Below are 24,872 nucleotides of genomic sequence, written 5' to 3' on the forward strand. Positions count from 1 at the left end.
CCTTCTAGACAAAGCCACAGTGGTGGGGGCTGAGGCAGAAGCGATTAGGGGCAATCAAGCCGTCAGGGGAGAAAGCAGTTAGTGGGTGATCAGGCCAGTGCAGGGGAGGGCAGTTGGGGGTGATCAGGCCAGCAGGCAGAGGCTGTTAGGGGCAATAAGGCAAGCAATTAGGAACCACTGGTCCTGGATTGTGAGAGGGATGGCCAACTGCCAGTTTTGGCCTGAATCCTGTAGGATCAGGCCTATACCAGCAGTCAGACATCCCCCAGAGGGGTCCTAGATTGAGAGGGTGCAGGCTGGGCTAAGTGACAATCCCTTCTCCCTGGTGCATGAATTTCATGCACCCGGCCTCTACTCTACATATATATAAAAGCCCAAGTGACTATTACAATCAGATGACCTGACGACTGGCCAATAGCTATGACATGCACTGATCATCAGGGCTGGTCAGGGCATTCCCACAGCCAACCTCCACACGGTTCCTTCCCTGAGCCAGCTGGCCCTCATCAGCCCCAAATCAGCACAGGGACCCCACCTGTGCATGAATTTGTGCACCGAGCCTCTAGTCTATTATATTAATTTTGCTGATTAATATTTAGATGTGTATGTGTTTTTCTGATGGGGCTTTAAGTATCCAGGGATTTTATTTTTAAACTAGAGGCCTGGTGCACGAATTCGTGCACCAGTGGGGTCCCTCAGCCTGGCCTGTGGGGATCAGGCAGAAACTGGCTCTCCAACATCCCCTGAGGGATCCTGGATTGCAAGAAGGCACAGGCCAGGCCAAGGGACCCCACCAGTGCACTAATCCATACACTGGGCATGTAAGAGCTTTGGTTAATCTCTTCCTGCCCTCCACCTCCCCGCTTCCCTCAGATTTATCATTCTGTTCTGTGTTTCTGTGCTTATGGTTTTCACTCTTCCGTTGAGCGCTTTCCCCCAGGTGGTCAGTGCATGTCATAGCTACCAGTCTGATGGTTGCTTAGGCTTTTATATATAGAGAGAGAAAGATATAGATAGATAGATAGATAGATAGATAGATGATAGATAGATTTGGGGAATACAAATATCTTCTTTCACTGACCAGCTTTTGAACAGACATATAGATGGAAATTATCACAAATGACCTGAAAAGTTAGTTCAACCACAAATTATTGATTGATTCTATAAAAGAGCAATTTAAGATGTTTTATGTTTTATGTGAAACAACAAAATTAATTAAATAATGTAGGTTTAAAATCCATTATGTTCAAATTAACTACTCCATTGCACAAAATTACTCTTTCTAAACATACTAGTAATGTATCTTCATAAAAGAAGGAAGGAAAGAAGGATTGATTGAACTTGAACTGTGTACTGTTTATTTCAGAACTAAGTGAAAATGCACAGGTATCCATTTTTACTTCACTGAATTGTGCTTAGAATGGGATTTTGATTAAAAAATCGTGGCTTTTTTTTTAAGTATGGGAAGATGATTACTGAAGCTTGAGCTTCCAAATTAATTTTATTCCTAAATCAGGATTATTTTTAGACACATAATAATGATTCTTTGAATTTGAATGGTGTCTAATCAGCTCACCTCCCTTCCCCCATAAAATCGAATTAACCCTCACAATAGCTTGGTGCTGTTGTTAAATAGCATGCTTTCCTTCTTTTACAGAGAGGGAAAAGGAACACAAATGAAGCAGCTATTTGCTTACACTCTGTCTAAAAGCTGGGGCCTCCTACATGCTTTCTCACCATCACTAAAGCATATTGTCCCCTGTCCAACCTAGGAAGCTGAGGGGAAAATAGTGCTGATGCCCATTATATTAAAGAACAGGGAGAACTGGGGCTTTTCCTGACAGCAGGGAATTGATATTCCTTCTCAGCACACAGCGTATTGCACTAAAGAAACTTTATTACATGTAAAGACTATGAGATGCTCATGTGAGCAGTATAAGTTAACAGATAGAGTGCAACAATGTCAGTTATGAGATCTAGTTTCTACAATTTGTTTTACTAATTGTGGGACATTGAGTAAATAAAAAATATTATTTTCTTCACTTTTGCTTCCTGGAGGATTAATGATAACTCATTCCTACATAACTTATAGCACATTATTCAATAAGTTCAAACTACTTTTTTTTCTTCTGAGAATTGAGCCATGAAAAACAGAAAAGATTTTTACTATTAGCCTTGGTAAAATTCAACTTTTATTTACTCAGCAATTTTATTTACTGTCCCTGGCTGTGTGCAAAGTACTAGATTAATAAAATAAATAAAACATGGTTTCTGTTCTCAAGGGGCTCACTCAAGGGTCTTGTAGGGTGTGAGTAGGTCATCACACATGTAATATGCAATATTATGTGATGTCATATAGATAATACATATAAAAATGCTCTAAGGAGATATATAATGTGCAGAGGGAAATATCATCAACTCTAATACTAATTTGAGAGTAGGTACCCTGTTTCCCCAAAAATAAGACAGTGTCTTATATTAATTTTTGCTCCCAAAGATGCGCTAGGTCTTATTTTCAGAGGATGTCTTATTTTTCCATGAAGAAGAATACGGTACACATTTATTGTTAAATGAAAATAAAGGAAATTTATTACCTGTATACGGTACAGTAGTATGGTAGTTGTCAACACAAACCAGACAAACTGTGAATCCTACAGTATCAAGAATTTACTCACAATGACAATCATTTCATCATCTTCTGGAACATCATCATAACAATCCAATTCCTGAATTTCCTGGTGAATTTCTTGTGACTCCATTTCTTTCAGAATCAGTGACCAAATCTCTCATGTTTAGCAATAGCATTCTGAGACAGAGCCTAGGGGGGCCTTATTTTCGGGGGATACCTTATATTTCCCTCAGAAGGAAACCTGTAAGTAGGTTTTATTTTTGGAGGATGTCTTATTTTCGGGGAAACACGGTAGTGCGAAGGGAGAAAGTATAGAGGAAGGAAGAAGATTATGAGATAACCCACCCTGGAGAAGGTTTTTGAGTCAAGACCCAGAAATAGTAGGAAAAGGCAGAGGGTTGAGATAGTGCCTTCTTTATAAATTGAAAAACACGTATAAGGACCTGGAAACATTTCTGAATGAACTATAGTAGGAGCATTTGGCCATGTGCTTCATTTGGTCATGAGTTAGTTTAAATTCCTATCATATGCATTACCTTGGATATTCCTTAAGTAAATACTGGGAGGCTGGTACATGGAAATAAATCACCCAGCATCTACCTCTGGTCAAGTGATAAGCACTTACTGTTTCTTTGTGAAATATTGGCTCTGAGAGTCCATGAAGTTTAAATATGCATGCTTAGCAAAGGAGGTGGAGGAAAAGTGACCTTTGCTCTCCCCCAAATACAAGTAATTTATAGAATTAGATGTGAAGTTCAACACCAGCGTGGCTCAGGATTGAGTGAGCTCTGCAAACACTCTTTGTGAGTGATGTGAGGTGCTTTTGTGAAGCCGAGTTAGCAAATGCTTCATTCAGGTTAAAATAATGGTGTTCATCAAACAAGCAATTAAACCCCAGGAAAAGGCTGGAATTTATAAGTTAAGGATAGAAAAGGCATGACAATTGGTAGGTTGTAAATGTCAGTGGCTGTGGTTGAGCTATCAAACTGGTGTTGATCATTGAGTAAAGATGGTTTAAAAGTTTAAGTGGTGTTTTTCTTTGCAAAATGTTAACAAGAGAGGCAGCATCCACTGGCCTCATCCCTGTGGCAGCATTTCCTCTGGAGACTAAGAAATGTGTGGAAAGAATTTCTGTTCAAGGCAAACAAGCCTGCTCGAATGGAAAGAAAATGTAACATGTGCATATCCAGGGAGAAGATGAAAGCACCAGCATGTAAGGGGTCCAAACAGATGTTAGGATGGAGCCAGGTTGCTGTAACTGCCTGCTAACTCCCAGGGATTGAAGAATGGCAATAAGAACTTCTGTCAGGAAATACTAGCATCCCAGTAAAGAACACGACATCATTGCACCAATACAGGCCATGAAAGACAGCAACCCAGGCCACACATAAACTCTCCATCAGAATGGCATATGAATTTCCTTCTTTATTTCATGAGTTATATCTCCCCTCTTTCCTTAACCATTGGCCCTAAGAATTGATCACACCTTCCTTTGCCCAATAACTATGTAAACTTTTTTTTTTAGATCATTTGTCACTTTCTCTTGCTTGTGATAATGCCAGGAAAATATTTTGCTCCATTGGAGGCAAATTGGGGGGAATAGGGCAAACATTATTAGAGAGTTGAATGTGCAGATAGACTTTTGTTCTTTACAGGTCTTTTCTGTATGAAGCTATTACATTCTGATATCAAACCCACAGAAAGCAGCTGTTTTCAAGTCATCTTTTCGCTGTTTTATCCTTGAGGATTTAATAGAAATTTGGACCCCATGTTTGGTAGGAGCAAGACAGGGAGGGGCTTGGTAGAGAATATGGCTGAACTGAACATAAGTTAATTTAAGGCTCCAAAATTTCCTAGATCAGTGTATCCCAAAGACATCCATATTAGTATGTGCTCGTTTTTAGTTTTTTACCCTTTCTCCTCTCCTCTGCACGTCTCCCTTCTACCCTGCTCCATTTGTAAAGTTTTAAAGGATGGCATGTATTATTTTTGATGATGGTGGTAATGGTAGCTGTGCTGAACACTCAGAACATCCATCTAGAGCAATCATGTAACAGTGGTAGCGGGTGTTACATGATAGAGACATTATGGGCAATGTATATGATGACATAGAAAATAAAGTATTGTTAATAGGCATTTTCATTAGTAAAGTAGAAGTAATTTTCTCTAACTCATTAGATGCTGCCATTATTAGTCTCAATTATGACTTATTTGTTCAACATGCCTGCAACATTATACAGCTGTATACACAAAGCAGCTCCGGTTTTGAATAGAGTAAATAGAATATCTATGCACATGATGACACAGTCTGGGTGCGAATCACATTTCACATTTGGATGTGACAAAGTTCTGTGTCACACATCTGGGCGGAGGGCAGGAAGAGCCTTTTCGCACTGACGTTTTATGGCTGGAGATGGCTTGCACAATGAACTTAAATATTTAACTCAGACAGTTGCAAACATTAGGCATGGCTTCACAGGATCCTTCTGGAAGATATAACTACTAGGAATCTTTGCCATAAAACTACGAACAGTCATTCTTGTTTAAATCGTCTCCTTAAAAGAGTCCTTGATATTGGAGACCTCTCAGAAAGCTGGTGCAGAGCTCGCCCTTCAAGGAGGGACAGAGCATTTCCAAATGTAGTCATTATCAATTTCCGAGCTGTGGAAGAGATGTCAGCATCATCGGGTTCAGTTCAACCCACTTTCCAAAACGTAACATGTCCACAGAGGCATAAACCCAGGTCTTTGCACACTGTCCAATCATCTTTCTGCTGCTCAGCAGTTAATACTGTTGGGAAAAAGCTGATGAAATAAGATGAATGCTTAATTCATTATGAGCTAAAGCAGAAAGTTATTGTCTAGAAAACTCCCATGATGTTGATGTGACGGGGGCAGAAAAAGGAGCGGTAGGAGAGGCCTAACGAAGACATAGCTGCCCACTCCAATATGTGGCAGATACTCCCTGCCAGCATGTTCATCACCCTAGTGTGGGTTCTCGCATGCTCATTATTTGTAGATAATACTGATTATGTTATCTTAATTACCAGAGCATACCACTGCTTTGCTTTTTTACTTACAGGGCAAAAATTATAATTTATAAGGACTTTAATATGTGAAGTTTCCAGTTCCCCAAATCCCTAGCCTTCCTGGTTTCTTTAATCCAAATGTGTTGATAAGTAAGTAATAGCAGGTTGCATTTAGATTTCATTTATAGGTGCCATTCATATAATCATGAGCCAGTTTGTAACTTCTCTGTATCCACTGGCTTACAATGAAAAGAAGCGCCTCTGGGATGTTGCTACACTTTAAATCCCTCCAAATTCACATCTTTATAATATGTTGCAGCACAGGATCTGCTGTTAAATTATCTTTTAAATAATTCTTTATTTTTGAAAATATTACATATGTCCCTCTTCCCCTCCCCATTATCTCCCTCCAACCCCCCACCCCCACCCCCTGCCTTCACCACCCTGTTGTCTGTGTCCATGGGTTATGCATATATGCATACAAGGTCTTTGGTTGATTACCTCCCACCCAGTCACCCTCCCCCGACTTCCTACTGAGATTCTACACTCTGTTCCATGCTTCCATGTCTTTAAATCCACTCCAGTTATCAGTTTATTTTGTTACTTAGATTCCACATATGAGTGAGATTATGTGATACTTGTCTTTCTCTGACTCACTTATTTCACTTAGCATGATACTCTCCAGGTCCCTCCATGCTGTGTCAAAGGATAAGAGAGTCTTTTTTTTACTGATGAATAGTATTCCATGGTATAAGTGCACCACAGCTTTTTCATTCACTCATCTACTGATGGGCATTTATTGGGCTGTTTCCAGATTGATGGGCACTTGGGCTGTTTCCAGATCTTAGCTATGGTGAATTGTGCTGCTATGACCATAGAGGTGCATACATTCTTTCTTATTGGTGCTTCTAGTTTCTTAAGATATATTCCAAAAGTGGGATCACTGGGTCAAATGGCATTTTCATGTTTAATTTTTTGAGAAAACTCCATACTGTTCTTCACAGTGACTGCACCAGTCTGCATTCCCACCAGCAGTGTACTAGGTTTTCCTTTCCTCCACATCCTCGCCACACTTGTCATTTGTTGATTTGTTGATGGTAGCCATTCTGACAGGTGTGAGGTATTACCTCATTGTCGTTTTAATTTGTATCTCTCTGATAATCAGTGACTTTGAGCATTTTTTTGTATGTCTCTTGGCCATTTGTATGTCTACTTTGGAGAAGTGTCTAAATCCTTTGCCAACTTTTTAATTGGGTTGTTTGTCTTTCTTCTGTTAAGTTGTATTAGTTCCTTATATATTTTGGATATTAACCCTTTATCAGCTGTATCATATTGCCAAATATGTTCTCCTATACAGTGGGATCCCTTTTCATTTTGTTGATGGTTTTTTGTGTTTTGTTTTGTTTTTTATGTGAAGAAGCTTTTTATTTTATGTGGTCCCATTTGTTTATTTTCTCCTTAGTTTCCTTTGCCCTAGGAAATACATCCATAAACATATTGCTATCAGAGGTTTTGCTGCCTATGTTTTCTTCTATGATTTTTATGGTTTTTATCCATTTTGAGTTTATTCTTGTACATGGTGTAAACTGGTGGTCTAGTTTCATTTTTTTTTTTTTTTGCATGTATCTATCCAAATTTTCCCAACATCATTTATTGAAGAGATTGTTTTGACTCCATTATATGCTATTGCCTCCTTTGTAAAATATTGAGTGTAATAGCTTGGTTCAATTTCTAGGTTCTCTGTTCCATTCCACTGACCTATATGCCTGTTCTTGTGTCAGTACCAGGCTGTTTTGATTACAATGGCTTTGTAGTGTAACTTGAAATTTAGTATTGTGATTCCTCTAACTTCTTTTTTTCCCCCTCAAGATTGCTGCAGCTATTTGGGGTCTTTTTTTATTCCATATAAATTTTTGGAGTATGTGTTCTAGATCTGTGAAGTATTCTGTTGGTATTTTAATAGGGATTGCATTGAATCTGTAGATTGCCTTGGGTAGTATGAACATTTTAATGATGTTTCTACTAATTCATGAACACGATATATTCTTCCACTTGTTTATATCTTCTTCTATCTCTTTTTTAACATCCTGTAGTTTTCTGAGTATAGGTCTTTTGCCTCCTTGGTTAAGTTTATTACTAAGCATTTTAATTTTGTTGTTGTTGCAATGGGATTGTTTGTTTAGTTTCTCTTTCATATATAATGCAAAATGCCCCCTCAGAGCTTGACCATGAGTTTGATTGCTTGCTATGACATGTGATGACCACTAGGGGGTGGCGTGGAACAAAGGAAAGCCCCAGCTAGCAGCTGGCAGCTGTAAAGAAGGCCCTGGCTGGCAGCTGGAAGGCCTCAATTGACCCTGATCTCTGGCCAAGACTAGGGACCGTACCTGTGCACAAATTTTGTGCACCGGGTCTCTAGTTGGAGTATAAAAAAAGCCATCAATTTTTGGGTGTTGGTTTTGTATCCTGCTACATTGCTGAATTCATTTAATTACTTCCACCACCTCCTCAAATTTAGTTTGGTAACAATAATGAATATTTTTAAATTGTGTACCATCTTTCAGATTGGCCTCCATCAAGATTTTGGTCTAATTTTTGTAAATTCTCTCTATTACCCAAAATTTCAGCAAGAAACCTCATGATAAGTGTTTCACATTCCTATGAGTAATAGCTGATTTTTGTGTCTTGTATTGTTTCAGTCAAAGTAGAGGTAATTGGGAGAAAAAAATTAAAGTAAGTTATTTTCTACAATTATTACTCTATGAGCTTTCGTGCAATAAGAACATGTTGAGCTATAAAGATCACCACTTCTGAGACATTTTTCTATTAAAAGTCCATGAGTATTTTGTTCCTACCAACCTACTGCTCAGAACCATTTTAGTGCCTTACTGGAAACCTGATATAAGAACCCATAGGCCGTGTCAGTGTACTTGTTGACTCTTGGCATCTTCTCAGAACTGTAATAGGTGTGGTACTATTGTGTAATAAAACATCTCTGTTGATTAACTAATTTTGGCATGACTTAGAGCTATTAGTTCAGTATTCCAAAGGATTGTTTGGACAATCTGAAAATACTTGGAAACTGAACAACATGCTTCTAAATAACGCATACGTCAAAGAACAAATTAAAGTGAAATTTCAAAATACTTTCAGCTAAGTGGAAAATTTGAACACAACTTATTAAAATTTGTAAGAAAATTTATAGCACTGAAGCATATATTAGAAAAGAAAAAAATCTCAAATCAATAATCTAAGTTTCCACTTTAGGGAACCACAAAAAGAGCTGGATTAAATCCAAAGTAAGCAGCAGAAGGAGAGAAATAAAATTGACTGTCTGAAGTTCTAGGATTTGTAGCATTTTTTAATATAATTGTTATTTTTCTAGGTAGGTTTTATACACAGAAGGCTGTTCAAAATGAAACAATCAGGATTGATGACTTACTCTAGAAAAGCTTAAACTGCATATTTTATGAGTTTTAAATTGTGCTGAGTGCATTCATCTCCATCATAATCCTGTCCCTGTTAAACTTGGTCAGAAGTAGAACTTTAAAATAGTGGTTATATTGTAATGAAACATGACCAATGAGAGGACTATGGGGAGTGATTAGTGAATAATGCAGAAAAAATAACTGTGTCCCACTATGAGAAAATATGTATATATGATAGCATGTCATGTTGTAATTAACATATCAAATTAAAATGAAGAAAGATCTTATTTTATATATATATCCAGAGAAGCCACATTTTCCTCAGTGTTTTATAGTATCTTTAATGGATATATCTGGACTGAAAAATTGGCTAATTCTAGCTGTCTTCTAAATATATATTTGTAAGAATAATGACTGATATAGGGACCCAATAAAAAATCTTAATGTGTTCTGAAATATGCTGAAAATACTGCTCAGGATAATACTAAAACTGAAAAAGATTTTCCTGAGAATACCAGCAATTTTGGTTTGATTTTCATCTTCTATCAGTCATATTCTCAGAGTCATCTTTCTATTTGAGATTTCTCTGTATACACATGGACAGTGAGCTAGCAATTTTAAAATTATACATATTCTCAACTTACTATAATTTTTTTCTCAACTGACCACTAGGTTTTCAGTTTCTAAGTAATTTTCTTAAAATTGATTGTTTATTATATTTTTAAAATATAGTACTAGATTACTTAAGATATATTTAGTGTATTTTAGAAATATATTCATAGTTACTATGTTTTCTTTTAGTCCATATTAGGAGGGCAATAGATAGTGTGTGATATATTAATCCAAAAGTTAAAGCCAACCCAGTGTCACACAGATTTCAACCTAAGTCCCACAGCTGACAGCAGCTGGAGGGCGGAGGACTCTGCTGGAATCCGTTCTCTGCTCTCTAAATTCCATTCAGACCAGTCTTCTTTATCAGCTGGGGTCCTTTTGTTGAAAGTAATGGAAACTGACTGTGTCTTGTTAACTTAAGCAAAAGGTAATTTTGCAGAAGGACATGAGGTAGGTGATGGAGGCACAGGAGAAGCAGAGGAGCTGGGCCTCAGGAAACACAGGTTCAGGACAGCACCCAGGGCCCCGGGAGCAGGATTTAAAAAGCAGGTGCAGGCCTAGCGTGAGGCTGCGCAGCTCCTTGCTGCTACCTCCTTAAAATCGTAGTAAAGGAAGCCCCAGAGTCTGATTGGCCTGGCGTGGCTCAGGTGTCCAGCCTTGGTTAACAATCCAAGAACACCACAGCTAGTGAGAATCACAGGGGATGAGGAGGGGATGGTGTCCCAAAGGAAAAGGAGGTGTGATACCAAAAAACAATAGGAAGAATTTCAGCTCTTCATACACTGGCACCACTGATTGTCCCTTCTGTCTAGTGAGCTAGATGCTGCCATTAAAGGCAGCTAATGAACTTTACTGTCATTCCGTGGGGGCCATCGTTTCTTATATTTTGGATGGCAAGGTCCTCTGCAAAGTAGTAACAAAAATGCATGGAGTCTCTCAGGCCTTACTCTTGGTTATTCAGTGACTGAAGCACAAGAAGAAGGTTAACATAGATAGACTCCATTCTCCTTCAAAATAAACAGTTTCTAACCTACGTCCTTTACACCATTCATTTCCTCAGATTTCCTACTTTAAATCACGTATTTTAAGAAACCACCTTTAAAACCAAACATACCTAATTACGATTAGATATATAAGATAGTCCAAACAGAGGTGCCTCCTATAAAATGCATAAAGCTTGAGTCCACAGACTCAAATTCTGGTGTAAATATTTCACTCATACTAAATTAGTCTATACTGCCTGTACTTCAGCATTACTATTGAATGAATGAATGAATGAATGAATGGTGTCTGACCCAAACTATTCCAATTTAATCTTGGGGAGAGTATGAAATAGATAACACTCTTTATAACATCATCTTGAAATGAAGTGCTTCATAAACCATCGTATTAGCCCACAATCAGATTTCAACTTTACATAAGAGGAATCTCTTTACTACCACCTAGCTGCTTCATTGACACACCCAGCATTTATTATAGCCTCCAATGAAGCTGTAATTCACTTCAGCTCTTCTTGGGTTCTTCTTTACTCTAACAAGGCAGAATCCTGAGCAGGTGGTGTACATCGGTAGGACTGCAGTTCCCTATATTCAGTAAATGCATGTTCCAGAGGGGCACATGTTACATCCAAGCAGAAGTGGTAGCGTTTTAGGGTATGGATACAGCCATTTCCCTCCATTTTTATAAAGGCTGAATAAACCAGAAGGGTAACTCTCTGTTTGTTACCAACCTGATCATGATTGTGATCATTAAATCCTCTCTTCTATCCTACAATCTACTTGGGACACCTTCATAAATGAACATATTGGTTTACAGCCTTTAGAAAGCAATGATTTAAATCACCCGTAGGGCTAAGTTGTTGTTATTATAAAGTAGAAAGCTCTCCAATTCCATTTATTTTCCCATTTCTCTACTCATTGCTTTTTTTCCCCTTGGAGATCTGTAAAGGAAAAGAAACATTGCTCTCTTCAGAGTTTGCAGTCAATAGGGATGGGGAAAGCAAGAAAATACCTTGCTGCTATTTTTCACTTTAGACTCAAATTATGTTGTGCTCTTTGATGAACCCTGTAGCTTAACTGTAAGAATAGACTGATTTCTTCCCGTGAAAGTGGCTTACAGCAATCTTCCCCAAACTTTACAGGCTGTGAGTGTTTATTTGCGGAGAAAGAAGGAAGTGTGGATTTTTGTTGCAGGTAGGAGACAAAGACCAAAGGCAACCATGTTGAGAATGGAAGAGAGTTGCTGCCACCTAGAGGTGAAAACTGATACGTTTTGAAAGTGTGCTGTGGATGCTGCTCATGAAATGATCTTCAACGTAGACATTGATGTAATGTCATCGTACAACTCAATGGAGCCAGCTGCCTCAGTCTCTACCTTTAAGTGGGACTAGACTCATCCTACCCCTTTCCCTGTTGGTATGGTGCCCACATTCCATACGAACATCTTCCGACCTTGGTGGGCTTTTCTATTTTTGTGGATAGTAGCCTTGTTATCGACCATGAAAATTCATGTTGAGTCATTGGAAATCTTCCTCTTATAAAATGAAATTCACTTATTTGGAAGATTCCTGTTACTGTGGCTGACAGAGAATGTATGTCTTTTCCATAACCCAGGCTGTCTCTTTCAAATTTTAACCCCAGGACCTCCAGGAAGGCTAATTCTCTCTCAATTGTGTGGCTGACGCTCTTCTGTTTCAGAGGAAACCACTGATAGCAGGGAAGTTGGCAAAAAGAGAGCAGAGATTCATTCCTGGGAACACTATTCAAAAGAGGGTTTAAACATTTAGTAAATTACTCTTGTTCCCACCAAAATGGAGGAGGAGGGGAGGGTGAAGGCACGCTGAGACTCCCTAGAGTTATGCAAAAACCTAAAACCAATGCGGTACCAGACACAAGAATAATATGCCATTTGGCCAGTTTCATTTTGGTTATTCAGACCTTACTCTTCAGAGCTCTGGCATTTCTTAAAATCTTCTTGTTAGGACATTTCCAATGGCAAAGCCTCCTTCATTAAAAGAAAAAAGAAAAAAAAAAAAAAAGCCTAGATAGGCAGAAAAGCTGTGCTCCCACCTGTGGCTTGCAGTCCTCTCCGTTTGGGACTGCCATTCTGCACAGCCCCAATCTGCACATGGTACACACCGTGGTCTTTCTGAGGGGTGCCTCCCAGAGCACAAGACACGGGCGTGAGAAGTGAGCAAATAGAATAATGTGTGAGTCCCTCTAAGTCTGATAATGTGTGAGTCCCTCTGCCCCTCTCTTGTTTCCTGAATGAGGGACTTGATTGAATATTGGTGATTGTTTGATGGTTTTCTGAGATAAAAGGACTTCAGAAACACCAGAAGGGATCATGTATTTAATAAAACTAACAAGGCCCCTTCACCAGGCCTACAGTGATGTTTGTAAAATGCAAATGATACAGCTCCTCTCTTGATCACTCTGCCCAGCCTTGCCATCTGTAGCACAGTTTATGAAACCCTTTTCAAGACAATTGTTTTCCTCCTTCGCTACCTCAGTTTTCTTAAATGTTCCTATGCTCTTTGGGCCTTACATTCTAGTCATGTTTTCCAAAACACCTCGGTTTCCAATAAAACTAATTCTAGAAGACTCTGTTTAAGAATTCTCACTCTGGCTGGTGTTTCTCAGGGGTTAGAGCATTGGCGATGTTGGCCTGCACACCAAAGGGTCATGGGTTCAGTTCCTGACCAAGGGCACATGCCTCGATTGCAGGTTCGATCACTGGGCCCAGTCAAGGTGTGAGCAGGAGGCAACCAATCGAGGTATCTCTCACATCAATCTCTCTCTCTTCCTCTCTCCCTCCTTCCTCCCCTTCCACTATGGAAAAATCAACGGGGGAAAAAATGTCCTTGGGTGAAGATTAAAACAACAATAAAAAAGCATTCTCTTCTGTTCATTCTTCCCTGGTGTCCTCCATTCCATCAGCCTCTTCTTTCTCTGGTTCAGTGCCACCCTCATCACAGTTTATTTTCATCATTTGTTTGTCTGTGTGTGGTAGTCTCCCTGCTTCTCACCTCTACATGGAGGCCCTCTGCTGTGAGGACTGTCATTTCTTGACTTTTGACATAGCACCTGGTGCAGCAAGCTCATGGCATGTTGATCAAAATCCTCATCTTGTTGGTGGGAGAACCAAGGCCAAGAGATTTTAAATAATTTTGTCCAAGTCTGCAAATTAGGCCTGGAATTAGAACTTGGGTCCCCTGCTTTGGTAGTTTCCCCTCAGCTTTTTTCAGGGCTGTTTCATCTTCCTCATTCAGTATTTTTTAAAAAGTAGAAACATTCAGATTCAGAGGGCAACAATGATTTTTTCATGTTAGAAACATCTTTAAACATTGGTTACATTATCTCTGTTCTTTCTCTGCTTATAATTGGTATATTCAACAAATCTCTATAAGGAGAATGGAAGAATACTGCCCCGAATTTCAGAGACTTGGGGCCTGCCTGGCACTCTCTAATTATGTGATCTAGGGCAAGATTCAGTTCCACAGGCATGCTCTTCCCTATACATTTTGCAGAGATGATATGAAAATAAATGGAGGAGGTTATATAGGAAAGTACTTCACACTATGGAAGCCAAGATGCTACAAAGTGCCTCAGTGGTATTATTTTTCATAGCTCACTTTTCTCTTAAATGTAACCTCATTTATTCATGCCTTAAAAATACCTATTTGATTGTTTCCCTTTTTTCTTCTTGTTCCCGTGAAAGATGAGGTTTCCATTTCTTAACCTCCCCCTGACTTTACCATTTATGCCTGTCCCTCTGATCCACTTGATTCTTAATTTAATTGTCAGGTCTATAGTAACACCGTCTCATTGCTTCTTTTCTGCCTCGCAGTTCTTTATGGCTAAGTGAAAACAGCTTGGTTAATAAAAGCTTGTCCTTTTATATTTCCTTATAATTAGTCCAATAAATAAAGGGTGGTCTCCTGGATGGTCTTTGTGTGGGTAGGTTTTTTTGTTTTTGTTTTTGTTTTTTTCAAATCTTTGTCCTTTGGGTGTACTAATTTGGTAACTTTTTTAAAATTTTTTATTTGAACATCAACCTTCTGGTTTTGTCATAGCTTCAAAAACACAAATACTCACAAATACCACAACTCTGGAAATAGTATTTGGAACAAGGTTTGGGTCTGTGGTTTAACAGGCTTAAGATCTATGACATTCTTAGGTGAACCAAGGATAAATATCTCTTTCTTTTTAATATTTTCTAAATCTTTATTAACTAACTCAGCAGGTTCTGAGTTTTAAGTGGCACCCTGCAGAGTGTCAGTCCATGTTGGTGTGTAGAGTTGAATTGCTGATCTTTCTAAGAGCTAAGAAGCGGGACCTCCCCAGGATCATAGCAGCGGTAGGTCCCTGGTCCCAGAGCACACACCAGAGTGTCTCCTGATGCCCATAAGGAAAGATCATTTACCTAATAGGCAATGCCCACCAAAGCAAATCGGACAGTGCCATTGGCCACAGAGGGCAATGTGGCCTCTGAAGTGCTGAATGTAATTTGCACTCCCCACTTGCCCAACTCCACCAGTCCCCTTCCACCAACAGTCCACTAAGGTTTTAAAACTAACACTGTTGTCTGTGTCCATGGGCTCCGCATATATGTTCTTTGGCTCACTGCTTAACCTTCTTTCATTCAGTCCCCCCACCTTTCTGACAGCTGTCAGTCTGTCCTGAGTATTCATATCTGCTTCTATTTCGTTTCTTAGTTTATTTTGTTCCCTAGATTCCACATGTAAGTGAGGTCATATGGTATTTGTCTCTTACCAGCTGGCTTATTTCACTTAACTTATTAATATCTAGGTCCATCCATGCTTTCACAAAAGGTAGGATTTCCTTCTGCTTTATGGCTGCGTAGTGTTCCACTGTGTAAATGTACCACAGCGTTGTTACCCACTCACCTACTGATGGGCACCTGGGCTGTTTCCAGATATTAGTTATTGTAAGTAACACAGCTGTGAACATGGGGATGCTTATAGTCTTTCTGATGATTGGTGTTTTGAAATCCTTAGGATCTATTCCCAGAATTGGGATCACTGGGTCAAAGGGCAGCTCCATTTTTTTTAATTTTTGGAGGAAACCCCATACTGTTTCCCACAGTGGCTGCACCAGTCAGCATTCCCACCAACAGTGCACTAATGATTTAAAACTAACCTGGGGTGAATAAATTTTAAAAATTGAAGTCTAAGCAACTCATTGGGAAAAAAAATGAAAAACACAGGCTTTGAGATCAGGGGGTTCTAGTTTTCAAATCCTGTTTGCTATATTTATTGGCTGTCCTACCATAAACGAGTCATCAAATTCTTTATCACCATTTTTTTTTTCTGGGGAAAAGTACAGCAAAAGTATCTCTTTCCTAGAGCTCACCAGATTAACATTTAAATGTGTTAATATGGGTTAAAGGTCTAGACAGAGCAGGATCATATATGTTAGCTATTATTTTTATTAAAATGCTAACTCTCAGTTACCTACCCTCTCAGAGAATCATCTGAGCATCATTTGTGTCTGACTTTGCCCTCTGTGTGTTCTGTGCTATGTGATGACAGAGGGAGCTGAATACAGAATTAGAAATGGGCCCTGAAATTAATAATTTGCTCCCAGGCATGCCTGGTTATATTGCTAGTAAATAATTCATCCTCTGGTGGTAGAGGTAGGTCTCCAAAGTGATTCTCCACAAACTCCTCATTTTTAACACTTCTCTGCAAAGGGAAGCAGTGAAGTCTGATTTCCTCGGGACATGGACAGTGTTCCGTGTAAGAACCACCTTCCAATGACATTGTACATTCTTCAGCTTTTTATAGTTTCAGTTTCATGCATATCATTTATTCCTCATAACCATTATGTGGGATGTCTTCAAAGAAGTTATTTTCTTAGTCATAAAAATGAGGAGAGGCAGAATAGATAGAGCGGGGATTAAAGAGCCAGTCTACTTATTTTCATGTTTCAATCAGCAAGTATTATCTCTGTAATTATTTAATATCTCTGTACCTGTTTCCTAATCTAGAAAACAGGGTTTGAAATTGATACCTGTCCCATGGTTATTGTGAAGATTAAATGTAAAAACACATATAGAGCTCTCAGGGTAGTGTTTAGTATATTCAATAAATGTTGACTATTATTATTACAAGGGAACACAAAGCTAGTTTATACAGGGCCATAGCTAATATATAGCTAACATTAATTACCTCATCAATGTCTAGAAAGTATTTTTTTTTAATCCTCATCCAAGAATATGTGTTTGATGTTGTTGTTGTTTTAATTGATTTGAGAGAGAGAGAGAGAAATATTGATGTAAGAGAAACATTGACCAGTTGCCTCCACTGACTGGGAATCGGACTTACAACATAGCTAATGTGCCCTGACCAGGAATCAAACCTGTAACCTTTCAGTGCCCAGGAGGATGCTCCAACCAACTGAGCCAAGCCAGCCTGGGCTAGAACATATTTTGACTCATTTTTTTTATTATTATTATTGATTTCAGAGAGGAAGAGAGAAGCAACAATGATGAAGGCTAGAACATATTTGACTCATTTTTTTATTATTATTATTGATTTCAGAGAGGGAGAGAGAAGCAACAATGATGAGATAGAATCATCGATCAGCTGCCTCCTTCACATACTCTACTGGGGATAGAGCCCACAACACAGGCATGCACCCCCAATCAGAATCAAACCCAGGACCCTTAAGTCCGCAAACTGACACTCTATTCACTAAGCCAAACTGGCAAGGGCATATTTTGACACTTTAACAAACATAGATTAACTGAATTCCTCAGTGTGATTGACTATTTGACCTTGATTTTTCTATTGCACCCTCCATTTCACTTATCTTCCCTGACCTGCTTTTTAAATGTTCATGTTCTTCAAAGTTCCATCTCAGTTTGTATAACCTCCTTTAATGATAACAGTCTTCGCCAAAGTTAAGTCCCCTCCCCTTTGCTGATGACAGCTTGGAGTGATTACTTTCTGCTCTGGGCCCCCATGAAGAATTTCTGTCCAACCCTTGAGTGTGTCCATTTGTGTATATATCTCTTTCCGTTACACCAAGTCCCCAGTATCTTGCATAAGGCCTGACCCATATAAGGGTCAGGCATGGCTTTAAATTGAAGTTTCCTAATTATTTTAGAATATTTTCTGGAATGTTTTAAGATTTTTCCCCCCAACGTTTTCACAATCAAAATAATTTACTAGTTGTAAACCTGATATATTTTGAGCCGCTCCTGTGTGCCAGGCTCCATGCTAATGCGGGGAATAAAAGTATTCCCAAGGAGTTTCTATCTTTGGCACAGAGTTCAAATGTTCATGAATGAGTTAAAATTATTTTGCTTCTCTGTGTCGATAGTCTTCTCTAAAGATAATGTCACCTCTTTTCCATTTTAGGGCTTCTGTGCCTCACCAATTTAACATTTTTAGATACTGCATCATGGGAAGGCCCTGGGAGTTAGCATTGGTTGAGATAATGGAATTCATTATTTACATTTTCATTTATAAGTTTTAACCCAGTGTGTCTGTCTCCACTGCCTTTGCCCCTATAGTGCTGCCCCTAGGGTGGTTTACCACATGGGTAAATTGAAAAATAGTTGAACTAATTCAATCCCATCATTTTTGCCCATATGTGCAAATGCACACTCCTAATAGTAGTAATGCAATCTTGTCGTTTGTTGTTTTTACCTGTGGATCTTCACCATCTTGATGCTATCCCCCTATGGATGTCATTAGAATGCTGGTTTTTCACTGGGTTTACAGACCCATTTTGAAAGCATCTGTAATAGCCTTTTGCCTGGTGTAGACAGCTTGTATTAACTTAAGTCATGACTATCCTTGAAATGTAAAAATGATGCATTATGTATTGTATGACTACTAACATTGTTCCTCTGTTATTGATTCATTTGTGTAGTGGCATGCCCTTGACTTGTGTGATTTCAAACTGTTGGCTGTCTTGAAAATAGCAGTAAGTGAACTCAGAATCATGGTATTATTATAGCTTGATGGCTGGTGCCTTGCTTTTGCAGGTTGGTGCTTGTCCATAGATTTGGAGGCCTGTGAGTCTAAAAATTGCCAGTGGTCTTAATCCAGCATCTAGGAGGGTTCAGGAATCTGGAGAAGCGCTATGTGTAAATTAAATAAGAGTCCAGAGATAAAACATAATTTTGAAAGGCATTTGGGGGACCAGAGGAGCTTGGCTAAAGAAACCAAGTTCTCCCTTATCTCCGAATCCTTGCTTTTTATTAACACAACTTGTTCTAAGGCAAGGTAAATATACACATCAAAGTCTAGGTGTAGTATAAAGAATCCATTGTCAGATTGGGGAATAGCCTATAGCCATCCATGCATCCCTTTCCAGTCTGGGGAAATGCCCTCAGCCATCTCCAGATGATTCAGCCCTGCTGACTTGCTAGAATTGGCTTCCGGCAGAAATTATAGTTGTGCTGTACAATAACATTTGTCGACAAGGAGCATTTCGTTTTTCTTTTTCTTTTTTTCTGGGTACTTTGACTTAGTATGTGAAGTCTAGTGATTCTTTCATGTGATACTTGCACAAACTGCAAAACTGATCATTGTCACAATCTGGGTATAACATGGCCTTTGTTAGATTCACGTTGGGGGTAATAAACATTTAATATTTGTAAATATGCATAGCTGTAACTATATTGGTTTGAGTATGTCCTCAGCTCTCAGCACAGTTGACCTAAATGTCACATGAATGAGTGCACATGGAGGAGAGAAACCAGGGTTTGCTCCCAGCTGCTGGCACAGCCCGTCCACGGTGAGCTCTTCCATGGCTTAATGCCCTGAGTCACAGCTGGGGAAGAGGAGTGTCACCGCTTTCCTGCAGGAATCATACCCTGATACAAATGCGTATTTGCAATATGCATCCTCTGTGTCCCCAGGAATCTAAGACCACACATACAAAAATAACCCCGTACTGCAGATGATGCATCATAATGAACACGAAGACATGGACTCCAGCTTCTCATAAGTAATAAATGAATAAATTGTTTAGTATTCTAATTGATAAATAATAGCTATACTTTTAGTTACTCATAAAAGCAACTGATTATATTTGCAGCCTGGTCAAAAAAAAGAGAAAATGTAGCTTGCTAAAACTAGAAGGTTCTATACTTCTAGGTGCAGTCATTGCCTCGAGATTTAACACCAGGATGCATAAATGCCAGCTTTCTTCATTTCTGAAACACTTGCCGTTATGGAAGGTCAACTCAACTGACTACACTCAGAAAATAATGAACTCGAATGAAGTACAAAGCACACGCAAGCATTCACAAATATGTGCACGGCTATACTGTCTCACCCTGTAGTTTGATTCCTTCATATCCTCATAGAAATCGTGCAGATGATGAGCATGATGTCAGGCTGGCTCTCAGAGCACCTGCTGCTTTCCCGTCCTTTCTTGCATTGCTCTTCAGTGTCCATGTCCCTGCTCCTGCAGCCCTGGGCTCCACCAATGACTGTCCTGTGCTCCCCCCACAACCCTCAGCATGGCTTGTTACTGCTGCCATCACCTTCCCCACAGCAGACCAGCTCCTGTCGCTGGCCCAGGCTCCAGGATGTCCATCAGCCAGACCCCTGTCTCCTGTTCTCCACTCCTACCACTGACATTGTAAAAAGGGTTCCATAAAGACCTGTCTTGGAAAGATCCCTACTAGAAGGGGCCTATGCTCATCCTTTAACAATTCTCTTATGGGAATTTCACAAACAATCTTTGGGACATTCACATAGATGTTATTGATCCTGTTTTGTCAGTGATAAAATTAGGGGTCAAAATAGAGGTTTGGGGATCAGTTCTGTCTAACAAAGCCAATGTGTAACAGAGCTGGCACATTTAGAACTGCTCATTGAAATTTAGCGCTGCGTCTGCTAACCCATGCTGCCCACAGCCGGACTTGAACTCTATTTGTGGAAGGAGAATTTTAAAGCAGACATATCAACTCTATTTTATTTCAGTACAAAGATGCCATAGATCTTGACATTTGGTTTTGTTTGAAGTATGGAAAAAACATATTTGTAGATGGGGGAAAAAGAATTTCCAGATACATATGAAAGGTTCTCAGGTTGAAACTGCTTTTCAAAAGCTTTTTAAAGATATAGATTAGTTTTAATTTCTGGAATGCATGAAATACAATCCTGCCTCAAGGAACTAGTGAATTTTAAGAATTCTCAGTGTATCATCTTTCTCCTTCTCTTGGACATCACAACTTTCTTAGAAACTACCTTTGTTTATATCATGAACACAGTAGAACTTTAAAATAAGGTGACTAGCCCTAACCGGTTTGGGTCAGTGGATAGAGCATTGGCCTGCAGACTGAAGGGTCCCAGGTTCTATTCTGGGCAAGGGCACATCCCCAGTAGGGGGTGTGCAGGAGGCAGTTGATCCATGTTTCTCTCTCATTGATGTTTCTAACTCTCTATCACTTTCCCTTCCTCTCTGTAAACAATCAATAAAATATATTTTATTCAAAAATAAGGTGACTATTCTGAAATTATTAGTGGTTCTAAAGCAGACTATTACCAAATGACTTTTAAATGTGTTCTTTGGATCAACTTTTTCCACATATACATAAATGAACATTAACCTATGCATATAACATAATATGCATGCTTTTTCTTTTGGTAGGTTTTTTTAGAAGCCATTTCTAAAGAAGTTTCCGTGTAACTTTAATTGAATTAGAAAAACTTCTTTCTAGTACTTTTTTCTCCCTTCTAAATATAATACATTCAACTTGTTAGATAATTGTATAGTCAATGAAAGAAAAATACCATGTGATCTCACTCATTTATGGATAATAAAGAACATTATAAACCGTTGAACAAAAAGATAGATACAGAGTCAGTAAAGCAGCAAACAGAATATCAAATTACAATGGAAAGATTAGGGAGAGGTGGGGGAGATAAGAGATCAACCAAAGGACTTGCATGCATGCCTATAAGCAGAACCAGTGGACACAAAACGCTGGGGGATGAGGACATGTATGGGAGTGAGTGGGGGGGGGGGGCAATGGTAAAATATGTACACATATAATACCTTAATAAAAAAAATGGGGAAAATTGTATAGTAAATTTTTAGGCAAAGCAAAATTCTCTGCTACTTTCAGGATCTTAAAACAGTAGCCTATTTTATGAAAGATAGTACTGATCAGACAATAGAATTTAAGACTCTACCTAAGAAGAGTTGATCCTGGGGAACGTCAGTTTTATGTAAGAATGAGTAACAGTAACAACATGTAACCATATACAGTACTTGGGTAATTCATAAATGAATATGCCTCATATTTTAGAAATAAATAAGACTGATGTCCTTAATCCATCTGAAATGCAACTAAGAAGGTTGAACTTACTAACACTACTGTTGGCCCTCATTCTTTTTAAAGTTACTTAAACTTTATTTTAGTCATCTGTAAAATGGGATGGTGGTGTTATCATATAAAAGATTTAACAAAATATCTAACAAACAATTTGCATATAATCTTTAGAGTTCGGGTTTGACTGGAGTAAAGCTAGCAAGTAATTTCAAATATTTGGTTCAATTCTTAAAATTTTCTTTTTTTTCTAAGAGCAATGCAATGTTTCACAGAACACCCTAAATATTCAGTATTCTTTCCCAAAGTCTAATGCCTATAGCAAGAATCTGAAATAATAAGCAGTACCATTTGCTTCCATCATTTTTTTTCTTTGCTTATATCTTTATATGGTCAGCATTTTATTAAATCAATAGTTAGCTCTGCTCAGCAACCACAAAACAAGAGAAAACTTAGCAGTTTGGGCTTAAAACACACTGTGTCCATAGGATTTCCATTCTCTTTCAAAAGGTCAATGTAAGTGGCTGCTGAAATGTGAAGTCTCTTGTCACTGGTGGCTGTATTACATGTGAGTAGGTGAGAGCAGGGACCATCATCACTGCCTAACTCCCCACTGCACCCCCAGAGCATAGTGCTGTGCTCACACATAGTAGGTGCTCAGTAAATGATTATAAAATACAAAATAAGTGACAGACTGTCTAATGATAACTTCTTGAGATTTTTTTTAAAGCAACATATTTTTTAAAAACATGTCTTTCATGGGATATTTAAAGAAGTAAAAGTAGTACTTTATTAATATAGATTTATTTTCTATGAATTTAGACTAATTTATTGTTTTAAAGTCAACCACTGAGAGCAATAGAGCTGTTGATAAACACATGAAATTTATAATTGGGAGGGGGGGCAAATATGAAAGTTATAGTCTTATGGTCTTAGCCTTATGTGTTTGCAATGGAAATAATTCAAAAGTGACCCTGAAGTTTTGAAGGTCCCGTTGCACATGGATTTAAGAGGGAATGTGTTGTTGGCCTAAGAACCAGATGACTAACTGTGATCCAGGGGATTACAATAAATCTTTGCTGCTATTCTTTGTAAATCTGAAAGCAAGTTTCTTGTCCCGCAAGAAAATCAGAGTTTAAGGCTTTGAAATTACAGCCGTATCTGACCTACCCAAAGCTTTCGTGGCTCATAGGAGCAGTGTTGGTGCAACCCACTCCCAGACATGGGACCAGCCCCTGCAGGCTCACTTGTCCATGGAGGCATGGTGGGTCTCCAGCTCACAGTATGCATGAGCTTTTAGTCACCTTCCTCTGTGCTCTTCACATTGACATCTGTTGTCTATTTGGGCTTTGGGTTTTCTCCTATAAAATGCAGGAAAATTTCCTTCTGCTCCATGGAAACATTGCCTGGATGAATTGCAACTTTAAAAATGAATAAAACATCTCTAGAGGAAGTTTAACTTCTCAGAGGAAAGATGCTATAGGAATGGAGGAAGTTATTATACACTTAGAAAAGTGGATGTGTAAAAATGCCGTTAGCACTTTGAGGCTGTGTCCCATTTTATGCCTCATGTCTCGCCTTTGCTCCAGGAATGTTTAGGCCTGTCTTGTGGATGTGTAAGTCACATTAACCCTGAGGAAGCTTTGCTCATACACGAATTGACTGTCAGAACAGACGGCTTCGCTATTTCTCCTGCATTTTCCTAAAAGTCTGCCCCGCACTGATATGCTGCAGAGGCTCTCGCTTAGACATATGTTAGAGCACAAAATGCTTTCCCCTCAGGACTCAGAGAGGGAGTTCCGAGAATGCTTCCCCTGACTGGGCAAAGAAAGTCTAACTAGTTTCTTTGAAGTAACAAACCAAGAGTGGAACTCCATTTGATCATCTTCCGAGAGACTCACACAGAAGATGCTTAATTGGCTTTCATTAATAGTGTACGTATTCTTGAACTTAGAATATATACCTTTCTGCAGAAAATATACCTTTCACATATTTTCTCAGATGTGTATATTCATGCATAGGATTAGAAAAAGTAAAAGCCTTTCTAATATATATTAATTTTGTTTACCCAATAAACAGGGAAAATTAAACTTGTATTTAGTATGAACTTTGTATCTGATTCACAATTGTTTTCTGATAACTCATGCTAATGTCATTGCTAGTATTCATTAAGCTCCATAGTGATTTGGTAGGTTTATGGGCAAATCAGCTTTTTTGAAGGGCCGCAGAAGTTGCCCTCAGATAGTCTAGATAAAAGACAAAAGGAAAAAAAAATACATTGCATTGATTAAAAAATAAGGGAAGAAATCTCAAAAATCAGTGGTACATAATCATGTATATTAGAGCATCAAATTATTTTTAGAAGTTAGCCTATAATAGAGAAAACTACAAATCAAATAAAATGTGTCATATTGCTCTAAAATTCTTTTTTTGGTGATACATTTTATTGTACATTATTTTAATTTCTCTTTTTATACATAATTGAGTTAATATCGTATAAGAAAAAATAATGACAAATACTTAGTGACAGTTGTTAGGGTTTGGCCGGTGACATGGGCTGTGAAAGAATTCACAGTTAAAACAAGAGATGCAGAGAGGAAGTTTGTTTTTCCTTTCCAAGACAGGAAAGGGTAGGGGGAAGGTTGTGGAAACAGGGATTCTGGTTAGATGCTACAGCAGGATGCCAGATAAAATATGAGTATGGCCATGATAATAGTGAGCCATATTCAAAATTGGGATACATTTTGAAAGTTGAGCCAATAGGTCCTATGGACAGGTTGGCAGTGAAAGAGAATAATCACAATAGACTTCTATTTTGTGTTTTGTTTTGTTCATTGTTTCTGAGCTACCAGGA

The 24,872-nt window shown here is 38.7% G+C and overlaps 1 protein-coding gene across 7 annotated transcripts in view; it reads left to right on the forward strand.

Annotated features, from left to right (window-relative positions):
* Nucleotides 1-24,872, forward strand: part of KLF12 (KLF transcription factor 12) — a 417,106-nt gene that overhangs the window by 347,560 nt on the left and 44,674 nt on the right. The gene's annotated exons all lie outside the window — the stretch shown is intronic.

This window comes from Pipistrellus hanaki (genome assembly GCF_964339955.1).
Source record: "Pipistrellus hanaki genome assembly, chromosome: 3".
Classification (NCBI taxonomy): domain Eukaryota; kingdom Metazoa; phylum Chordata; class Mammalia; order Chiroptera; family Vespertilionidae; genus Pipistrellus; species Pipistrellus hanaki.